Raw genomic sequence first — 23,013 nt, forward strand, 5'->3', positions numbered from 1 at the left:
GGCATGCAACTGGTAGAGAGGTTGGTAACATACCTGCCCTCCTGTGAGGCCTGTGACTGAAACCTTTGAGCTCCGGATGATCGACAGAGAACTGTCCTGTCCCTGATGTCCCTGCCTCATTTGGACCAAGATGGGTTCTCACCTCAGAGTAGTCTTATTATTCAAGTAGTTAAGGCAAAACTTGGAGCATGTTTATTTTGACTTTCTTGGCTTTTTGAAATATTTCTCTCGAGAGCAGTCAGTAGGATATTATCTGGGGTTGATAGGTTTCCCTTATGTCTGGAAATTAATGTGAACAAAGAAAGGGGGAGGGTATTTGATACAAATGGAATCTCTTTTCTGTAGTTGATGGTTTTGTCTCTGCCGTCTTCCTATCTATTGTTACTCTTCCCTTGTGGATGATTGCAGGGAAGGACACAATTCTGCTGGTTGGTTACACGCTGCCTCCTGTAGTAACGGTTCTCATTCATTATTTTCCTTGCAGATGCGGAAGCCATGGAGTTGAGCTGCAGCGAAGTTCCTCTATACGTAAGTCCTTAGGTGTTGGACTAAATTAGGTCTAAGTGGCCTTTTCTTGCACTCAAAACCTGTGTAACTCAAGTGGAGAAGAAAGGTTTTGCTCACTGTCAACTTAAGGCTTAAAAGCCAAAACCAAACCAAAACAAAGGGTTAACGGTCTTATTTCAATGATGCACATGGACCCTTTGAAAAGTAATGGGCTCTTGGCTCTAAAGTCTGGGTTTTATTCTATTTCTCTGAGTAACTTTATTTAAATTATATAACTTCCGGACTAAAAAACATCCATTTCATTCATGTGAATGACTTTCGAACATCGTATTTTAGGATATTCTAATAGTCAGGTATGTCTTCTAGGTGTGTCTTTTGGTAAGGTTCATTGGCATTTGTTTCAGCCAAAATCATGAAATAGGAATTTAAAGGGCAAAGTGCTGGGACATCCACAGAACAGGTGGGGGACTGGGTGACAGAGATGCCCAATGAGATGCCTAGCTAGACAGGTGTGTCTTCTGCCTGGAGGGAGGATTCTGTTCTCTTGAACTAAGTGTAACAGGGAAGTGAATGAATGGTCTATTCACATATAAAATAGAATAGGGCTTCATCCCCTCCCCACCTCTTTTTTCAGGCAAAACTTCTTTCCCTGAAATCCAAAATCTGAAATCTGACTGAGTTGGTGGAGGGTGGGCATGGATGGGTGTGTGGGACCTGTGGTATCAGGTAACTTTTGAATTGTCAACTCATGGAATTCAGCAAGACTACTGCATCTAGACTAAGAATATGAACTCAGTTTCAGTTAGTCCTTAATAGAATGCAGTATCATGGAACTAGAACTATCATAATCTTCAATTAAAATCTGTTTATTCATTTCCCCTTACAACACTTCACTTCCCAAGCAGCTTGCCCTCTGTTCTTCTCTCCCTACCCTGCTCCCCACCAACCTGTGTATTCCACTCTATTCTATAGAGAAAAACTGAATGATAAAAGGAATGAATGTCAGAATAATAAAAGATCTGCCTCCTGGGTTACCTAGTGGTCTGTGATACTCTCTCTAGATTGCAGTTTGCAGGTCATAAGGGTCTGTAGACATTTGGGCTCAGCTCAGCCATAACTACAGATGAAGGCTGATCCAAGGCTAAACTGTAAATAGCTCCCAAGTCTGGCTTTTTTTTTTTTTTTTGGTGCCTTCCCCTCTCCTCAGCTCTACTTATTCTGCCCTGCTCTCCTACTTCACAACAAACCCCACAGACCTAATCGAGTTGTAAAATCCTGTAGTTAATCAACATTCCTAGTGTAGCTATTTTGATTCTTACCTGCTAGATTATCACCAGACTAGGAAAGAGTCAGTACCCACAGCCTAAGGAAAGAAGGGACTTAAAAAGACCAAACAAAGTAAAAATAACTTTTTCTAATAATCAAACAGAATATACTAATGACAGGAAAAGGAAATAAGGGACAGATGTTATGAAAACATTAGTCATAATCTCATCCCCTATAGATATTTTATTAAAACGACGCTTTATTGATTCTAAGGTGCAGTATTCTCCAGTCTCTGAAGCTGAGATGCTCTTAATGCTCTGTGCATTACAACAGGTGTCATGGTGCAGTCATTACCTATGTATGCATGTCCTTGGTTACAGTGGTCACATGGTTGTCACCTAAGATTACTTGTGTGCCTTGCTGGTGCAATTAAATGCTTTCAAAATGATTCCACTACAATTTGGTGTTAAAAAGTTATTATGGGGGTTCCTGGGTGGCTCAGTGGGTTAAGCATATGACTTCGGCTCAGGTTATGATTCACAGTTTGTGAGTTCAAGCCCGCATCGGGCTCTGTGCTGACAGCTCAGAGCCTGGAGCCTGCTTCGGATTCTGTGTCTCCTTCTCTCTCTGTCCCTCTGCACTCATGCTCTGTCTCTCAAAAATAAACAGACATTAAATTTTTAAAAGCTAAGTTACTTTGCATACACAGTAACATGGAAATCATGGAAACATAAATTCTGTCTAAATCTAGAAGTTCTTGCAATGAGTATAAAATTAAATTCAAACATGTGATAATTAGTAATTTTTTAGTAGAATATAAAGTGGAAATTATTGATTAAATATATATATATAACATGACTTTTACTTGATATATAGTAACCTGATTTTTTTCACCCACTTAAACATTTATGTCAATATTACAAACTGATCTCAGCCCATTTGAACACTTGGATGTATGTAGTTAAGAGGTCAGGGAGTGTGTATTGTAATAAAAACAAGTCTAAAATTTCTACCGAATTAATAACATGTAAACAGAGAACACATAAGAACTATTCTAAAACTTGTTTTTGTGCTTTGGGGTAGACCTCTGCTTTTCTGTCTTCAGAGGTTTGATAAATATTTACTTCTAGTTTCTAGTTTAATAAAATCTGGTTTATAAATGTTTCATTTTTAAAATTCATACATATATTTTATATATTATAAAAATTGGAAATACCAATAAAATTAAAACCTTATGTTTAATCCTGTCATCAGTATAAGTACTGTTGACATTTGGTATGTTTTTTCAAAGTTGTATTTATATTTGTGTTGACTTTTATTGACATTAATGCATTAATTATTAAGGCATATATTTAGATAATTTCTTATTTGACTATAATATTTTGGATTTATTTTGATACTTTTATGTACTAATAATCCTATTGTGATTGGTTCTTTTAGAAAGACAAATCATCTCTGGCAAGTGTATAATGTAAAATCCAAATAAAACTAGAAATTTTAAAGGACCCACAACATATTGAGATACTTTTAAATTATAAAATAGTTATTGTATGCTAATGAAAAATCTCATTAAGATGGGCTTTAAAAAATAGAAATTGTAAGATTTATCTGAAGGTGGATTAATGGATTAATGGATAAATGGACCGACAATTATGGAGGACAAAAATTGATAGGAATTATTCCCAACTTTGACTCACCCTCTACAAAAACGTACCTTTTTCAGGTGATTTTTTTTTTTCCGTTCCTTTGATTGTAAATTGTTTGGCATGAGAATTCATTGTTCAAAGGTCTTTGCTTTTTTTTTAATTTTTATTTTTTGAGAGACAAAGAGAGACAGTGTGAGCAGGGGAGGGTCAGAGAGAGAGGGAGGGAAACACAGAATCTGAAGCAGGCTCCAGGCTCTGAGCTAGCTGTTAGCACAGAGCTTGATGTGGGGCTTGAACCCATGAACCATGAGATCAATGACCTGAACTGAAGTTGGACGCTTAACCGAGTGAGCCACCCAGGCGCCCCCAAATGTCTTTGCTTCTTGGTCACTAAAGAGGATCCTTACTAAAGATGGTAGAGATATTTCCTTTGTCAGTTCTAGTAGTTTTATGATGCTCTTTAGGATTTTCTATGTTTAGTATCTTGTCATCTGCAAATAGTGAAAGTTTTAGTTTTTCCTTACCAGTTTGGATGCCTTTTATTTCTTTTTGTTGTCTAATTGTTGTGGAGAGGATTTGCAGTACTATGTTGGATAAAAGTGGTGAAAGTGGATATCCTTGTCTTACTCCTGACCTTACCAGGAAAGCTCTCAGTTTTTTGCCATTGAGTATGGTGTTAGCTATGGTTTTTTCATATATGCCCTTGATTTATTGAGGTATATTCCCCCTAAACCTACTTTGTTGATGGTTTGTATATATATATATATATATATTAATACTTATTTATTTATTTTGGGGGAGAGAGAGAGAAAGAGGGAGGGAGAGAGAAGAGGACTGGTGCATGCAGGGGAGGGAGCAGAGAGAGAGAGAGAGAGAGAGAGAGAGAGAGAGAGAATCCCAAGCAGGCTCAGTACTCTTTGTGCAGAGCCCACTGTGGGGCTCGAACTCATGAACCATTGAGATCTTGACCTGAGCTGAAGTCAAGAGCTGGATGCTTGACTGACTGAGCCACCCGGGTACTCCCTTTGAGGTTTTCTGTCATGAATGGATGTTGTATTTTCAGATACCATACAATTTCACTTGTGTAGAATTCAAGGAACAAAACAAATAATGAAAACAAAAGACAAACCAAAAAAAAAAAAGCTCTCAAATATAGGGAACAAACTGATGGTTACAGGGTAGGAGTTGTTGGGAAGGATGAAATAGTGAAGGAAGTTAAGAGCACCCTTACCATGATGAGCAGTGAGTAATTTATAGAATTGTTGAATCACTGTTTTGTACTCCTGGTACTAATACAGCATTGTGTGTTAACTGTACTGGAGTTAAAATTTAAAAAAGATGAAGAGGTGCCTCTATACCTGTAGAAAATCTATGGATATAAGTATTTTTTTTTCTTCCTCAATGCATTTTGTTCGGTTCCATGAAGAAAACACCTTTCCTTCTTAAAGTTTTATTTTTCTAGGTCTTTGACTATTGTTTTCTCTTTTTAAAAAAGCTGCCATTTCAAGTTTAGACTGCTTAGTCCCTTCCTGTGGCCTGAATTCTAGAAGTATTTTTAATTTTATATTGAAATTTTCTATATTGTTGAGTCTGTTTTTCTTTTTTGCCAGCACAATTTTTTGCTTCATTACTTTGTTTTTAGTTTCTCTGTAGTATTTTCAAATCTTGGTCTGTTTCTTAGGCCCATATAGTTTCATAATCTTGTGTATTGTGAGCACAAAGAGATTAAAATATTTTTCTCTTTCAAGGATTAGTTTCAGAGAGTGTGATAATTTCCGATTCTGTCTGGTGTGCTGTAGAACTTTATAGATTTTTCTGGCAAACATTTCTGCTTGCTTATCTGGAAGAAGGACACAGTTTTGGGGATGCAAGGATATTCCTCAGCTTAGTCACAGACTAATTTTTAAAATGAACAGTGGAGGTCCATTGACTTGCTACTGCAGGAAAAGAGAAACACTGCACTGTAATAAGATTAAAGAAGCAGGGGTTGGCAGCTGGTAGCCAAGAGTTTCACAATACCAATTTGCAGACTATGGGGATGTGGGCCTTGCAAATCCAATTTTCAGTCTCTGAGCATCTTCCTGTATCTGTGCTCTAAGGGGCACTAAAGGAGTCACTTTGGAAGGTCAGGCTGTTGGTTCACGATAGAAGAAAATAGTAGATGCATGCAGTCAGGTTTGAGGTATAGGCTTAATTTTTAGATTGAGTGACAACATGGTTTTGGGAGGAGGCGGAGGAGTGTTAGGCTAGTAAAGTGTTCTAGTGATGAAGCTAATGACAAGTGTGAAAGTCTGGAAAAGTGTCAGTTATAATTAATATAACTGACCTAGGATGTTCTCTCTCTCTCCTTTTTTTTTTTTTTGAGAAAGAGTTTGTGCACATACATGCATGTGGGGAAGGGCAGAGGGAGAGGGAGAGAGAATCTTAAGCGGGCTCCATGCCCAGCTTAGAGTTCGCTCTTATAAACCATGGGATAATGACCTGAGCCTAAATCAAGAGTTGGATGCTTACCCGGCTTGAGCCACGCAACTTGTCCCAAAGATGTTCTCTGTCTTTAAAAAAAATTTTTTTTTAATGTTTATTTATTTTTGAGAGACAGAGCACGTGACCTGAGATGGGGCAGAGAGAGAGAGGAAGACACAGAATCCGAAGCAGGCTCCAGGCTCTGAGCTGTCAGCACAGAACCAAACCTGGGGCTGGAACCCACCAACTGTGAGATCATGACTTGAGCCAAAGTCTGGTGCTTAACCGACTAAGCTACCCAGGCACCCAGATGTTCTCTGTCTTAAACTTCCTTAAATGACACCACTTAGGAGCTTAAAAGTCCTATATTGGAAGTCATGAAGTTATTTATAGTTTTTTAGTTTGTTGTTTTTACTCCTTTGTTTCCTAGTTTGTACATAAAAAGATCGGAAATGATGCAAGTAGAGCTTAAAAGGCAAAATTTTGCTTACTTGGTATTTGATTGAATTTTGAAAGAGGAAGAGATTTTGCATCTGCAAGTCAAATAGTGTTTTTGCTGTTTAATGTTTTTGACTACTTTTAAATTGAGTTTTTCAAAGGTTTTGTAGATTAATAAATGTCATAGAACAAATACATGTTATACTTGTTAATCTAGGAACTTGCTTTTTTCACATTTTATTTTTATGTAAGTTGTGATTAGCCCTAGTTGTCCCCAGAACAGTTCAGAGCTGTGAATAAAACAGAAGAGCTCTTCCTTGAGAAATGGTTGACTGCAGAGGTTTTTTTTCTCAATAAAAATAGCTTTTTTCTAAATAAAGTTAGGTAAATAACACTTGCTCATCATAAAAAAATAAGCAAAATTATTAGAGATTACTTTCTGTAAAATTTGTACATACACTGTTCCCTAAAGGAATCCTATTGGAAAGCTGTTAGGATCTTTTGCAGATCCCATTAATGATTCCTCCCCATTTCATACCTCCTCGTCCGTCCTCCCTGGTAACTGCTGTTGAAAGTTGATACGTTTGTCTGCGCAGCACTATAATCCCCTGGGAACTTGTTGGCAAAAAGAATTTGAGACCTTTACCTCAGACCTACTGAATCAGACATTCTGGGGGTGGGGCCCAGCAATCTGCATTTTAAAGCAGCGTTCAGTTCTGTTGCACACTGAAGTTTAAGGACCAGACCTACTGTATGTATTTATACCTTGTTGTGCGCTCCTACAACCCTACGTATACATCAATTTAGACACAAGCGTTAATAAAATAATTAAAAACCTGGATCATATTTGGACTTCTGTATTTTTTCCAACTAAGCAATACTTGGTAGAAACTCCTATAAATCATTAGACATAGTTCAAACACATTCTTTTTAATGAATGGGTGTGGACCAAGTCACTTCTCTGTGGATGGGTATTTACTCTGTTCTTGGCAACCATGCACTAGGTATGTTTGTCTGTGTGTCTTTGTATATTAATATTTTTGTCTCCACAGGATGGATTCTTAGAGAAATTCTTAGATATTTCAAATCTTAATGCATTGTTTTGCAAACGAGATGTAACACTTAGCATTTCATTAAGTAACTTTCTGGTATACTTAACATATGATTTTTCAGCTTTACTATTAGCCATGGAACTGGGTGTTCTCATTTTCTTTGTGCAAGGAAAGGTAGTGTGTTCAATTTGGTACATTTTATAAAAGTTCAAAAATTTCTTGATTTATATTTTTTTTATTTTTTGCTATGCTGCTTCATTTCTGCTGTTGCCCAAATTCTGGTTAATGTGAGCATCGAATCCGTGGAGAGGTTTATAACATCTGCGGAGGGTGTGTGCATGAACTGTTGCGTGTGGGCTCTTGCTCCCTTCCCCCTTCAGGCGTGTTAATCGTAGCAGCTGACTGAGAAGAGCATCATCCTTTTCTTTCTCTGGAGGCTGCGAATCGTGTAACTGCTGGGCCCTGCAGAGTTGCCAGCTGGGTCTAAGCTGCTTCCCTGTTCCCTTCATACTTTAGGTCTATTACTCTTCCCAGGTCACAGCCTCGCTGTGTTTGGTCCCAAGAATATTGGTTCCTGCTGGGCCCATTGTATATATTAATTGAATGTAATCTGATGTTTAAAGTTGTGATTAGCTCATTAGGTAGCTGAGGGAAACTCCCCCAGTCAAGCACTTTTATTTCTGGGGCTTGGAGTAACTTCTTGAGTCCTTGGCTGAACGTACTCTTCTAGGTCACAGCCTTATGGGGGGAGCACCCGAGGAGAGGTCCCTGGGCCTGTTTCCTAGCCTAGGGAGGCCGCTTCCTATCGAGGCGGTGACTTACGGCTTTGTTCCCCACTCACCTGGCAGACGCCTCCTTCCTGCCTCCTGCAGAGTCTCTCTGGCTTCTGGTTCCTGTTGAAGGAAATCCTGTCCTCCAGATGCTGCTCCTTCTCTGCTTATGGCTCTGTGTCCCTGATGGCTGCCTGTGATGGGTCTCTCGACGATTAGGTCAATGGTAGTAAGGGAGCAAAACTTGGAGACTTTTGCCTAGCCTCCCTCCCTTTCAGATGAAGAAGTTCCTGTAGAAAGTGACCTACTTGACTGATGAAACTGAGTTGGTTTGACCTTAAGAATTTTTAATGCTGTATTAGAAGCCGTAAAATATTTTATTCAGAGTGGTGGAACCCACAGTAAGCCTGGGGCTTTCCCACTTTACTGGTTAATGAAAATGACCTTCCCATTGTACTATCCCCTCCAATTGTTTTTCCCTCTGGCCACTACCCACGGTGACCATTTTGTTCATTACTCCTCTGCAGTCTCTCTTGAGCTTTAATTGTGAAGAATGGTGCCACTTTCCCCATTTTTTGTTTGTTTGTCTTGCTAGAGCATCCTGCCTAGAACTATATCTAGGCAAGCCCTGGCCCTCTAAAACTAATTGACTCAAAAAAAATCTGGGCTCAGTAATTGTTTTTCATTTGCCTCATCAATTCTCCAGCTCAGATTAATAGCAACTTCGTTAGCTCACATGTCAGAGGGCGAGGGTGAAGGTGTCTTTTAGCATATACTAGTAAATTCTAGCTTTGAGAATGGGTCAGGAAGAGCTTTTGCCTCAAAACAACTTGTAGGTCATATGTTGACTGTGTGAAAATTTATTTTTAGCACATGAGGTCTCCTGACTTTAGCACACCAGCTTGTGCATCTCAGCGGTCCCCTGTTGCCTGGTTTCCTCCATCATTGCTCTAGCTGGGCTCTCTTAGACTCTTGGTTTCTGCTAATTTGACTTTTTCCTGCCTGGTTCCCCTTTTACCTGTTGGCCTTTTCTCCTCTTGTCCTTGCGAGGGGGCAAGCAAACTCCAAAGGAACGTGTTCTTCCTGTAGTGCAGGAGATCCTTGGTAACTGCTTTATCCTGCCTGGCCAGCAGCCACAAGACGTCTGTTCCTGGACGTCCTGAGCTCCTTCATTGCTGCAAGAGATGGCTTGATGGTGTGGCAGGAGCAAAGGGGAAAACCACTTCTCAGACATTAGTGAAACTTGTGACTTAGAATGTTATGTCAGTCCTCTGTTAGCTTCATCCCTGTCCTTTTCTGCTTAGCTCAGTGACAGTTTCTAGTCCTCCTCGTCACCACTGATAAGACCTATGTCTGACAAAAGGCTCAAAGGTAAAATGAACATCTATGGGAAACTGCTGGCAGACTCAGCCCCAGCACCCACCTTGGAAGGAATTTCCTTGTGGGTAGACTGGGGGCTCTGGGTGAATTAGTCCCACGTGTCATAAACTCAGATTGCCTCCCTCCCATGTTTCAGTGACAGCCTCCACAATTTGGGTGATATGCAGCCTTGTATTTTTTAACACAGAAGGTGAAGCAATGGACATTTTCTAGTTGATTTTAAAATATATTACCATCTTAGAGGATTTTAGACACGATGCATATGGGTCAGATTTTTCTCTTGGAGAACCTTCAGAAGATGTAAGATGTGATTTAGTTAAAATGCTTGATTAACACATTCTAGAAAGGCTGTTACAGAAGGTGTGTTAGGAATTCTGCATTAACAACAATTCTTCCCTCTGACCCATGAAGATGTGCATGTGTATGGTTTGAATAGGTTGTTTTTGACTCCTGACTTTTTCCTGTTTATAGTTTGATACCCTTTGGCTTTAACCTTATTTCTATCAAAACTGATCTCATGAAGGTCACCAGTTTTGCTCTTGCATAATCAGAGGTCTTTAAGTCCCCAGTTAATACAGTGCACTATTCTAGGCACTAAGGATATAGCCCAGAGGGGAACAGGATTCTAGGATCCTGCTCTCCTAGAACCCACTTGACAGTGGAGAGATGGACAATAAATAGGTAAACAAATAAAAACATAAGACACCGAGTTAGTGGTGTGTAAGGGCAACATAATGTGATATGATAGAGAATGGTGTATGTCGGGAGATAGGGTGGGAGCCAGGATCCCGCATAATGTTCTGGAAGGATCAGGAAGCACAAAGGGCCCTGAAGTAGGAATTAACCTCACATATTTAGGGGACAGCAGAAGGCCCATGTGACTGGTTCACTGAGAGAAGAGGAATGCCAGGTCATGGAAAGCTTCGGAAGCCAGCGTACTGAAATGACAAGTTGGTGGAGAGTCCAGGTGGGGCAGTTGCCCAATGTGATTATTAGTGTGCGTGAACTCTGCTGGTATTCTTGAGCGCTTTATTTGTCTATTGTGTTTTCATCTCTTTTTATGTGAGTGTTCCCAGGGTGCACCCCTTTCTCCTCTCTTTCTAGGCAAGCTTATCTTTCCTTGTTGTTTGAACCACAGGGCCTCCCTGGAAGACTGCCACATGAGGGTTCTTGTCCTGACTGCTGCCCAGGCCACATCTTCTGTTTCCAGCTGGCCCGTTTGCTATATCTGTTCAGTTAACTAACACTGGCTTCAAATCCTGATTGGTTTTTTTAAAAAATATATTCTTTGGGGCGCCTGGGTGGCTCAGTCAGTTGGGCCTCCGACTTCAGCTCAGGTCAGATCTCACATTCGTGAGTTCGAGCCCCGCGTCGGGCTCCGTGCTGACAGCTAGCTCAGAGCCTGGAGCCTGCTTCCGGTTCTGTGTCTCCTTCTCTCTCTGCCCCTCCCCTTCTTATGTTCTGTCTCTCTCTGTATCAAAACTAAATAAAAAAACATTAAAAAAAATTAAAAAAAAATAAAATATATTCTTTATTTTGGAGAGACAGAGAGAGACAGTGGGAACAGGGGAGGGTCAGAGAGAGAGAGAGAGAGAGAGAGAGAGAGAGACAGAATCTGAAGCAGGCTCCAGGCTCTGAGCTGTGAGCACAGAGCCTGACGCGGGGCACAAACCCACAAACAGTGAGATCATGACCTGAGCTGAAGACGGACGCTTAGCCGACTGAGCCACCCAGGTGTCCCAAATCCTGATTGTTAAATTTTAAACAGTTTTTCAAATTTTCCTCCAAACCAGTCCCCGGTCCAACTTCCTGATTGCTGTTCCCTCACCACCGTTCCCCCAACTTGGTGACTTTACATGTGAGTTTTCCTCATTCTTCCATTCCTTCATTCTTTGTAGTTGATCAGTCATCAAGATGTGCTGATGATTTAGGTTGTCTCTTTTCTCTCCTTTGCCATTTTGCAAATTCATCTCTGAGTTGTTGCCTTCAACCTCTTCAGAGCTGCCATTTCTTAGACTTTGTGAATGTCTTATTTTCCCCCTCCAACATTATCTCCTGCATTCATCTCTTGCTTTGTAGCCATATACCTTATCCGTTCTAATCTGACAACTTCTCTACCTTGGTAGGCTTTCTTTGCTTAGAGCAGGACTTTGCCCAAGCTGCTCTGGTTTCATAACCAGGAATATCCCTAGGGTAGGAGTGGAATACATTATTGTGTCTCGGTTATGATGCTGGAAAACTATATATTTGTTGTCTTTTTGGAAGTTTTCTTTTTTCTTTAAAAAAATTTTTTTTTGAGAGAGAGAGAGAGCACTAGTGAGTAGGGGAGGGGCAGAGTTAGAGGGAGAGAGAGAGAGAATCCCAGGCAGGCTCTGTGGGGCCGGATCTCATAAACTGTGAGATCATGACCTGAGCCGAGATCAAGAGTTGACATGTAACCGACTGAGCCACCCAGGCACCGCTTCTTGGAAATTTTCTAAGACTTGTTTGTACTTTTTGGGTTACCATTGTGGAAGACGCTCCTGCCTCCTGAGTATTTTAGTTATCAGGATGTATTACCCCTGAGTGCCTTCGGTATACCCTGTGCCCTGAAAGGCTGGGCCTTTGAAAAGTGAGGATAACTGAGAGAATAATAGCTTTCTGCTTTAAAACAGTAATTTAGAAAATTAAAAAACATTTTTTTCTCAAAAATAAACATTAAAAATTTTTTTAAATGAATATGTAGTGAGACAAAACATCAAAGTTGATGACTACTACAAATTGGATACAAAATTATGTGCATGTTGTGTGTGGTAGGCAGCCTTAAAGATGACCCCCATGATCTCTCAATTTTTAAAAATTAAAATGCCACTGAATAATACTAACATGAAGAATGACAAATTATTTGGAGCAAAGTGGGCACATGGGTCTAATGAAATAGATTAGACATGTTAGGTTTTTAATCTGTTATATGCTAAACATGATAGAGTATACTTTTTAAAGAGTTCTCAATTTATACAAAACCCTAGGAATTAGCCTTCTTCTGCAGAAGGGAAAGCTGAGGTTCAGTGAAGTGAGGCTGGGTTTGTTTTTTTTTGTTTTTTTTTTTTTTTTTTTTTTTTTTACCGCCACCTCTTTTTTGGGCCTGAAACTGTGATGGACACAGAACTGAGCAAGGAAGAGCCACCTTGCTGAATTATGGTAGAACTTGTGTTTGAACCCCAGATCATCTTTGAGCCCAGAGCCTTCTCTATTACACCACAACTCTGTGTTCTATGGACACAGATTACTACCCTTCCTTATATCAAACTACCTAGTGTTCTGTCCAATACTGTAGCCTTTCAATAAACATTTGCTGACTGATTTCCTAGAAAACTGTTGGGAGGAGGTAAGCTTGTTCTCTGATCATTGCAACATTCTGGACAATGGCTGTGGTCCCTGGGGAGAGGATCCAGCTGAGAAAATGATAATTAAAGATGGTGCGTGGTCACATCTGTGATTGTATACACCGCTTGCACCATCAACAATGCTGCACTATTCTCAGGGCCTCATGAGTGTCCTGCTTATTCCTACCTGCAAGAGCTTGCATGTGCTGTTTCCTCTACTTGGCACACTCTTGCTCCCTCTCCTGTTGTATTATATAAATTCTTACTCATTATACAAGGTTCACATCAAACTTACCTTTTGAGGAGGTTGTATTATGGTTTGGTTTAATCTTTTATTCAGCTTATAAAGAATCAGGACAGCAGAAATTTAAAATCCTGGTTTTTGTTTCCCGATTTTCCAGTACCAGTATAGTGCCATGCTCAATAAAGATTTGTAAATTAACGTGTGGTTTTAATTTAGTTTGACTCAAGGACAGTGGTCAAGGTTCATTCAGAAGAGTATACTCTTCGGGATGCCTGGGTGTCTCAGTAGGTTAGACATCTGACTTCTCCTCAGGTCATGATCTCACGGTTTGTGGGTTCGAGCCTTTGTTGGGCTCTGTGCTGACAGCTTGGAGCCTGGAGCCTGCCTCAGATTCTGGGTCTCCCTCTCTCTCTGCCCCTCTCCCGCTTGCACTCTGTCTCTCTCTCTCTCTCTCAAAAATAAATAAACATTAAAAAGATTAGAAAAAGAAAGTTTACTTTTTAGTTTAATTGTTTGCTTATTTCTGTACTGTTGCATAATTTTGCCAGCAGGGGTATGACCGTCCCTATTTTGGGACGGGGGCAGCCATATTATATGTTTTGTACACAAAAATCAGAGCAAAGGTCAAATTAGAAGGGGTTATCACAGTGGTAATAAAGTTTGGAGGTTTCGGGGGGAATGTGTCCCATGTAGTCTAACTACATTTTGGAGTCACTATATGGAATCTTTCAAAATTATGCAATACAAAATTAATTTTTGTGAGGTAAGTATTCTTCATTGAGCATTAGAATTTAACAGTGAGGAAGTTCTGACAAAATAGTGGGGAATCAAAAGTTTGTCTTGTCTAACTGAAGATTCCTGAACTATTTCCTGTACACATTCCTGTAACTCAGGAATAGTTTTCTGTGAATAATGTCAGATGAACTCAACCCCCTTCTTTAGCATTCTTGACTAATGTCGCCCATCTCCCAGTTACTACGCTCCATGTCTTTGGAAATAAATCGTTGCATGACTACCTTCCCTGTTTAGAGCACGTTTTACTGCTGTGCCAAGTGTTTTTACACCTTAGCTATTTCATTAGAATCAAACATTGCTATTTAATGGAGGAGGTGAACTGAGAGCTGCATTGTGCATGCATTAATGCACTTGACAAATTAAATGTGCCACGGTAGGTAAGACACAAGCAGGCACAGCTTCAGCGTTTGTGAGGCCTGAGCTTCTGCGATTTGAAGGGTTCTCTTTCAGAAAAGGAGTTTAAAATGAGAAAACTGGAAAGCATATTAAAGTGTATATTTCTAACGGGAAACAACATTTTTATTTTATTTTTTAATGTTTTTTTTTTAAATTTATTTTTGATACAGAGAGAGAGCATGAGAGGGGGAGGGGCAGAGAGAGAAGGAGACACAGAACCGGAAGCAGGCTCCAGGCTCTGAGCTAGCTGTCAGCACAGAGCCCGACGTGGGGCTCGAACCTACAACTGTGAGATCTGACCTGAGCTAAAGTCAGAGGCTTAACTGACTGAGCCACCCAGGCACCCCGAAACAACATTTTTAAAAGCTGAGAAATTCCGTATTTATTCACAATCCAGACTCCCCTTCGCCAAATCCTGAAAAATGCCCTCAGACACTCCAGTGCCACCCAACAGGCAAGGAAAGTGTGACCTAGGGGAAATGGATTGAAAAGACAGCGTACTCAATTAATGGCAGTTAGGACATCTCCTGCTTGACTCCAGCATAGAATAGAAACTTTTTTTTTCCTTGTAACATTTCACCCGACACTCTTTGGGTAAACACTCAGTCACATCCTAATTTCCTAGTAGTCACTATTGTTTTCCTCTGATGGTCATGGTGACCATCCCAGACTTTGATGGATCAAACTATCACATTTTAAGTATATTACTATGGAGGCAGGGGAGACAGTTAAGCATCTGACTCTTGATTTAGACTTAGTTCCTGATCTCAAGGTCTTGGGATCGAGCCCTGTGTTGGGCTTCATGCTGAGTGTGGAGCCTGCTTAAGATTCTCTCTCTCCCTCTGCTTCTCCCCTCACCTCAGGAACACATGGTCTGTCTTTCTCTCTCTCTTAAAAAAAAAAAAAGCGATATTACTATTGGAAGTTTAGAAATAAACATAAGGCTTGGGACCCTCCTGTGGCCTTGGAAGGAGCCTTGTAAAGCAGAGGCCCTGAAGCCTAAGCGTGGTTAGCTTTCTGGTGACTGTGCTGGGCACAGGGTATAGAAACATGGAAGGAGCCAGCTGCCTTCCCTCAATACTTCATTAGTAGGGAGGCAGACTAATCCTGGAGTGTGAACAGTGAGCAATGGATGGGCAAAGATAGGCTGACGATGCCTCTGAATCCACCAGAGGGGCTCAGGGAACACTTCTCAGAGGACCTGGATTCACAAGGGGAAGTGGGTGTTGCCAGCAGACTGGTAGAACAAAAGTGGTCCAAGCAGAGGGTGTGATCTGAGGGGGCTCGTGGGCTTGTCAGAACCCCGTGAATGGAAGAGAGCGCTGGGTAGCTTTGGAGGGCAGCTGCTGGTGTAGATCATGCCTTGAGTGAGAATGACCGGGGCATTGAAACCCAGGTCATTTGACTCTGCCCCACTGTATCGCATGTGGTGGTTACCTGCGTGCTCCATGTTCTCATACTTAATTTTGCAGACATTTTCTTATAAGTGCAGAAGGAAAGAACATCTACCTCTTGTGACAGATGGTGCAACTATCGTGGGCAGAACCAGCAGCCTACGTTCCTTCTCTGGAGCTCTGTTTCAGAGTAACAGTGACAGGTCTCTTTCTGCAGCAGCTAGCATTGATGTGGGAACTTTGGGGGGTACATGGTGACCAAGGTTCTGTGTTTTACTAGGGACTTGTCTTTTACTTTTTTGAAGTTGAGTAACAGGAAGGGAACTTCTGGAGAGAGAGATTTAGGGGGAAGCTCATTAAGTAATTTAGAAACACTTGCCAGGGTAGACCATGCCAAAGACTAAAAGTTTATCCTCTTAAAAATTTCTGAAAACTTCAGTGCCAACTTAGAATTTGAAATGACCAAGTTTGGGAGCAACATATAGTTGAAGGCTGGGGTCCTATGGGGTGTGGGAAATGGAGAGCATGAGAGAGAATTCAAAAACATAGGTCATTGAAACTAAATACACTTAAGCATGCGATAACAGTGTTTGTCAGTTCGAATATGGTTGTAGTTATTAAATGTGACTTTATAGAAAGAGGAAGCAACTTCTTATATTCCCTTGAGAACAGATAATCCTTGTATTCCCTTCTTGGTAGCCATGTATCCCCACAAAAAAATGAGACTAATGAAGTACTCATTGTCAGCACAGATGTTCAGATTAATGCTTTTATGATACAATTTTATTAAATCTGTTTTAAATGTACTTGGTCATTCATAAATTAGATTCAGACTATTTGTAGGTCAAACAGGAATCACATATTTGTCATTCTATCTCATCATAAAATCTGATGTGAAAGAGATAGTGAATATTTTGGTAAGAAAGTGAAAACACCTGGCATGAATTAGAATAAAAAAAATTATCCCAAGGATTAGTGCTATTAACATGAGTTGTAGGACTTTTTGTATGAACTCCAGTATTTGCGTTCATAATACTGCAGTTGTTTACTTTTATTATTGTGACTTTTAAGATTATTTACACTTTCATTACTTAACAAAGAATACAGGAATAGTGGTGTCTTGGGAAAGTTAGATGTAAACAGATTCATATTAGAAGGAGAGAACACTCTTGAACAAAACCCAGTGGTGAAGACTTTTGATAATGATGCTAAATTCTGTGTTTGAGTTCAGATTTTTATGAAATCTACATAAAACTACATTTGTTTGAAGTGACAGCCTTCTATACATCTTTGTGTGTTCTTGAATTTTAAAAATATATTTATAACAAGTGGTAGAGGAGTAAATGTGAAAATAAAGGGTACTGTGTCAAGACCACTGATTGAACTTAATAGTAAGCTTTCCCCCAGGCAAAACTGGCTAAAAAAAAAGAAAGGCTAAATTGTGCTAGGTGTAAGTTGGTGTATGATAAGTTGGTGATGGAATTTCCGTGGGTGGCTGCCATTGTGCTTTCAGTGGAAGTTGGAATGACTAGGAGGGGCATTCGTTAAACTGCATGTCGTGCCGATGAAAATACAGAATGGGTCTTAAAGCATTTTTGATGGCAGATAATTGAAAGTATCTTCAACCTCCCAACAAGGAACCCCTACCTCCCCGTAACCCTGATCCCTTATCCCTAACTCCTGGAAGTCTCTTCCTTCTTTGTTGATGAGTAGTAGTCTATGGTATGGAGGTACCACAGTTTGTTCAACATTCCCATAATGTAGGCCATGCTGGTTTCTTCCAAGTGTTGACTACTCAAAGTCACTAAGACTGTGAACAATTTATATAAGTCTTTGTGTGGGCATCATTTTCATTGCTCTAAGATGAATGTGCAGCAGTATGATAGCTGGGTCATATGCTAAATATATGTCTTAGCTTTTATTTATTTATTTTACGTTTTTAGCTTTTAATTATTTTTATTTTTGAGAGACAGCACGAGCAGGGGAGGGTCAGAGAGAGAGAGAGGGAGATACAGAATCTGAAGCAGACTCCAGGCTCTGAGCTAGCTGTCAGCACAGAGCCCGACGCAGGGCTCGAACCCATGAACTGTGAGATCATGGCCTCAGCCAAAGCTGGACCTTAACCAACTGAGCCACCCAGGCGCCCCTGTTTTTAGCTTTTAAAATAACTGCCAAACTGTCTTCCAGTGTGTCTGTACCACATTACTTTTGCATCAGCAACATATGGGGATTCAAAATTCTTTGTTTCCATGCCTGTATGTTGCATTGTTGTTGTTTTTTCTTTTAGGTTTTATTGAGAAATAATTGACCTACATCAAGTGTACAGCACGATACACCTATAGTGCAGTGATTACTATAATAGAGTTAGCTAATATCCACCTTCTCATGTACATGGTTACTTACAGAAAGTCAAGGTGGTATATGGCGCTGTGGAGGTCAAACAACTTTGTTAATAAGTATCCTCTTTCCACCTCTCCCTTTCTTTTTTGCTCCTGTCCTGATCCTGCTTAAAGTCAGCAAATATGATTATATGAGGGTATGTATGAGTAACATATGCTTTAACCCTTAACTTAAAAGACTATTAAGTAACTAGAGATGTTTTCAGATTGGTATCTTCTTGGGTATGAGTCCTCCACAGACCCTCAGCTCTCTCCTTGGAATGTGTGGCTCCTCATCTTGTCCCCCAGCAGTATAGCATCACATGCCCTAATGTGCATGGGCCCATGGCCGCACTTGGACCTTAAGGTTAGCATTCTTCTCAGTCTTGGCCCCTTGTGGCCTCCTCCTATAGCTGCCTGGGATCAGAGAGAGAAGCAGATTGAGAAGTTGGAATGTCTTGGGGGTGATTTATTCTTGGGTTAATGGTAATAGTGTATGTATGTAAAGTGTGGAAGGAAGAAGTAGTTGGTACAAGTGGCTATGTGTTGGCTCCCCGGTGGGGGGAGGAATAGTACTTCTGCCTTTGTGCAGAAAATGGCCTTCCTTTCTCAAGGCAAGGAGAGGAGAAGGGCTTGTGGAGTAGGCTGTCTTGGGAGTTCCAAAGGACAGGCATACAAACTATCTTTTCGTATTGAATCTGAACAGAAATTGGGAAGTTCTAGATAGGTGGATGTAAATTACTAACATATGTGTTGTGGAATAGAGCCCTATGTTCAATTTAACCATGCCTGAGCAGGATGCAGGGGCAAGCTCATGCACTTTGAAAACAAGTTTAAAAAGAAAAACTTACATCAATTTTTATTATGTCTCCCATGAGTGACTCTATTAACCAAAGAAATCCATCCATTATTCTCTAAACAAAATTGAAACAAAACAAGCATTATATCAAAGGCATGAATTTTTATATTTTCTAGCATGAAAAGGTTATATTTCTGGAATATAGAAGTTGATGAGTAATCCCCTACTGGTTGGGAGTAAATTAAAACACTAAAGTGCTAGGACTAGAAGACAACTGAGAAACTATTACCCAGTCAATTTTCACTTTGGGGAAGTTAAATTTACTCAATAATTATGAAGACCCTTGTGCATATGTGAGAATAGCTGCCCTCATCCCCTAGATGTCATAATTCTGCCTCATAGGTTGTGAGTAGCTTGGGAGTTTCTGTCGCAACTTCCACTGTCTGGGTTGGTTATTGGTTAAAATAGGTTTGTTGTTGGGTTTTTTATTTCATAGAACAATAATGCTGGCTCATGCTTTGCTTTTCAACATCAGTAACAATAGGTATGAGCATTGTTTTTATAGATCTACTTTGTATTCCTGCCTAGTGTTGAGGTTCTGACAAACATCTGGCCCCACCACCTGATTTAGGGTGTGCTTACTCCTCTGCCAGCATTTCAGGTCATGGAATGAGTGACCAAATTAGAGCATTCTGATTCTGGTTATTTTACCTCTTAGAAGTTTGCATTTTATATGGTAGCCCATTCATTGAGCATACCATAATTGAAGTCCATAGAATTCACCCCCACCCCCATTTGTACTTTGTAGAAACTTTTTATTTGACAGTATTTTTAGACTGAGGAATTGAAGTTTTGAATATACTTCACTGTATTTTCTGTAATGTTACCTCTTAAATAACCATGGTACAAATACCAGAAATGGATTGGTACAGTAGCATTAACTACACTACAGAACTATATTGGCATTTCAGTTTTCCCCAGTATTGTCCTTTTTCTCTTCCAGGACCCAGTTTTTCAGTGTTGTTTTTATGTCCTTGAGACTTATAAGGAATAGTGGTCAGATACTTGGAGAGTGTCCCTCAATTTAGTTTTTGTGATGTTTTCTTATGATTAGAGTAGGCTTTCGATTTTTGAGAAGGATATCACTGAGGTGAATCACCTTTCTTATTGCATGGTATCAGGAGGTTCCTATATCAATATCTCTAATTACAGGTGATGTCAATTTTGATTACTTGGTTAGGGTGGTGTTTAACAGGTTTCTCCCTAGTAAAGTTAGTATTTTTTCTTATTCCATACTCTATTTGTTAAAAGTGAATCACTGTTAAAAATTAGTACAGTAGCTCAGGTGAGGTGGAAAGGGGACCCAGGAAGTCAAGAGAGGCGAGGACAGGTCCTACCAAACTGGGTGAAGCTAGGGAGAAGGCTCCCAAGAAGGGCAGTGAGACCAAAGACCAAAAGGCAAGACTGAGTGAGGCCAAGAAGGCCTCCCCACAGACAGACAAGGCCACCCAGGCCCTTCCTTCCCATTGCCACTGGTTCGAGAGGGAAGTCCATGCGTATTTTATGGGAGAGAATTTGAGATGATTACTAAAACCAACTACATCATTTGTAGGGTCCAAAAGAAAGTGAAAATGTGGAACCGCATGTTCAAAATTAATAAAAAATTTCCAGTTGGGAGCAGCAGAGAAGAAACCAAACTGTGAGCCCTTCTGAGCATTGAACACTACGCAACTATGCAGACTGCACACCCATAAGAATGGCCCTGAGGCCACTCAACATCCTGTTTGTCGTTAACTTGCCCACTAATTTTATCATTCATTCGTGGATCTTCCTATAGAAATTATTACTGTGGTGTTTGAATAGCAAGTTGGTTTTTTTTCTTATTCGTTCTATTCTATATTGATTGGAGTTCTTAGGTAAGGAAGTCCATAACATGTAGATTCCACAATATTTGTTTTATTCTTTGGGTTATAACCAAATACTATTGTTAATCTGCTCAAGTTATTTCAGCTTTTTTAAAAAAATTGTTTTTAATATTTATTTATTTTGAGAGAGAAAGAGAGAGAGGGAGAGAGAGAGAGAGAGATAGAGACAGAGACAGAGTATGAGTAGGGGAGGGGCAGAGAGAGAGGGAGACACAGAATCCGAAGCAGGCTCCAGGCTCTGAGTTGTCATCAGGTGCCACCCAGGTGCCCCTGTTTCAGCTATAGACATTGAGAGCTCTTTCAGATTGATTCCTCTGTCTCTTTGGAATGCTTCTATTTGTTTTTTTGGTGGGAACTTCTTTTTTAGTGTCACAAGATGCTTCAGGTTGCTCTTCGATTTTCCCTGACTTCAGCCATTTCTCCAAGGAGCCTTGTTTATTTTTTATTGGAGAATGGGATATAGAAACCAAGATCTGGGCATTAGGTGTGCTCATTGCCACTGGAATGTCACTGCTTCCACATTTTGTCAGTGGACAGAGCTTGTATAATCCATTATACAAACATAACTATGTTTTTATGTTTACTTGTTTGTATATATGAAAATAAACATGACCTCATATCTGTGACCCAAATCCAGCACTATGAAGTTTGCTCTAGTATTCACCCTTTGATTATAACTCTTGTCTTTGTGAGAAACTTGGCTGCTTTTAACTACACATGTTTACTTATTTGTTCTAACTTAGTGCTTTTGTAATTGCTAAACTGTTCTTCTGTGAGACTATAAATTTGTCAGCTAGAGGACAGTGTTTGTGTCCAACATAGTTTGTTCTTTATCACTGAAGTGTTTTTATTATCAATGATTGTTGAACTTTGTTAAACCTGATCTATGTACAAAAGTATTTTTCTTCTGTAGTCTGTTAACGTGGTGAATTATATTGATATTCGAATGTTGAACTACTCTTGAATTCTTGAGATAAACCCCACTTGGTTGTGATATGTTATCCTTTTTATGTATTGCTGGATTTAATTTCCAAACATTTTTTGGGTTTTGTTTTTATGTTCATGAGGAACACTAGTGTGTAGGGTTTTTTTTCTTCTTGTAATGCCTTTGACAGGATTTGTGAGTAATTGAATTCCTTTCTCACCTGAAGAAAGATACCACATATGTAGACTAGGAAATCTTTTGGTTTCTTATAAAATGAGGTAATAAAATGACTAAAAAAAATACTGTGAAACTACAAATAATCTTCCTTTTTGACTGAAGTACAAGGGAAAATCTTTTGTTCCTTGTTCACTTTTTGTCTGCTTCTTGGTGAGATGGACACTTTCTTCCCACCCATATGTCACTTGATGCCTACGGTGTGCCCAGGGCTAGTGCCAATGTATATTTTGCTGCTGAAGCTGTGCCAAAGGGCATGGTCTGAAAGTTCCAGCAAGCTTGTGCTCAATTTGCATAGAATTTTGCATCCATGTTAACTAGTGGAGGGCAATGGGCAAAAAAGTATTTGGAACAGGCACAAAGTTCAGTGAACTTTTCCCTTGAAATTGTCCACATGCTTCTATTATACACAGAACAATAGAAAAGTCCTCATTAGACTAGCAGAACTGAGGCATATTCCCACTACTTGCATTCCAGGCTCTTAACCTAGTTTATGAATTGCCCTTCTTTCATTCCCTTTTGGAGGAAAAATGGAAGGAAATACATTTTAGGGGTAATGTAAACTTTGCTCTGAAACTGGAGTTTACTACCTCATTGATTTAAGAAGTAAGATTATTGAAATAGAGATAGAGTGAACATTTGTTGGGAGTGGTTCCTTTGGTCACTTTATTTGGTTTACCCAAATATCTCATTCTACTTTTACTTGCAAATGGGGGAGATATAGCAGTCCTAAGAAAATAAAATAACTATATGAAATACAAATTTTTATGTAAATGCCATATTTGATGACACAATTATTATGAAAAAATTCTTAAACCTTCCTACAAGGCTTTTTAAAGTGGCTGTATTTCCCAGGAGCCAGATTGATGATACCTTACTGCACAGACAGACTCTAGGGGTTCACTTCCAACGCACTTTCAGATGCATCCAGCCATTCTCCCAGGATCTCTCTTGGTCTTTTTATCTTTTTCATAATTGTTCTGTAAAATTCTTCATTTTCATTGACCCAGTTCCTCCAAGCTATTGATGTAGTGTT

At 39.8% G+C, this 23,013-nt stretch overlaps 1 protein-coding gene across 1 annotated transcript in view; it reads left to right on the forward strand.

Moving 5' to 3' along the window:
- Window positions 1-503: 503 nt before the first annotated feature.
- Window positions 504-23,013, forward strand: part of ARHGEF28 (Rho guanine nucleotide exchange factor 28) — a 237,089-nt gene continuing 214,579 nt past the window's right edge. The window contains exon 1 of the mRNA XM_029942435.1: window positions 504-528. The gene's annotated coding sequence lies outside the window, so the exon portion shown is untranslated. The remainder of the gene's footprint in view (window positions 529-23,013) is intronic.

Source organism: Suricata suricatta, chromosome 6, assembly GCF_006229205.1.
Source record: "Suricata suricatta isolate VVHF042 chromosome 6, meerkat_22Aug2017_6uvM2_HiC, whole genome shotgun sequence".
Classification (NCBI taxonomy): domain Eukaryota; kingdom Metazoa; phylum Chordata; class Mammalia; order Carnivora; family Herpestidae; genus Suricata; species Suricata suricatta.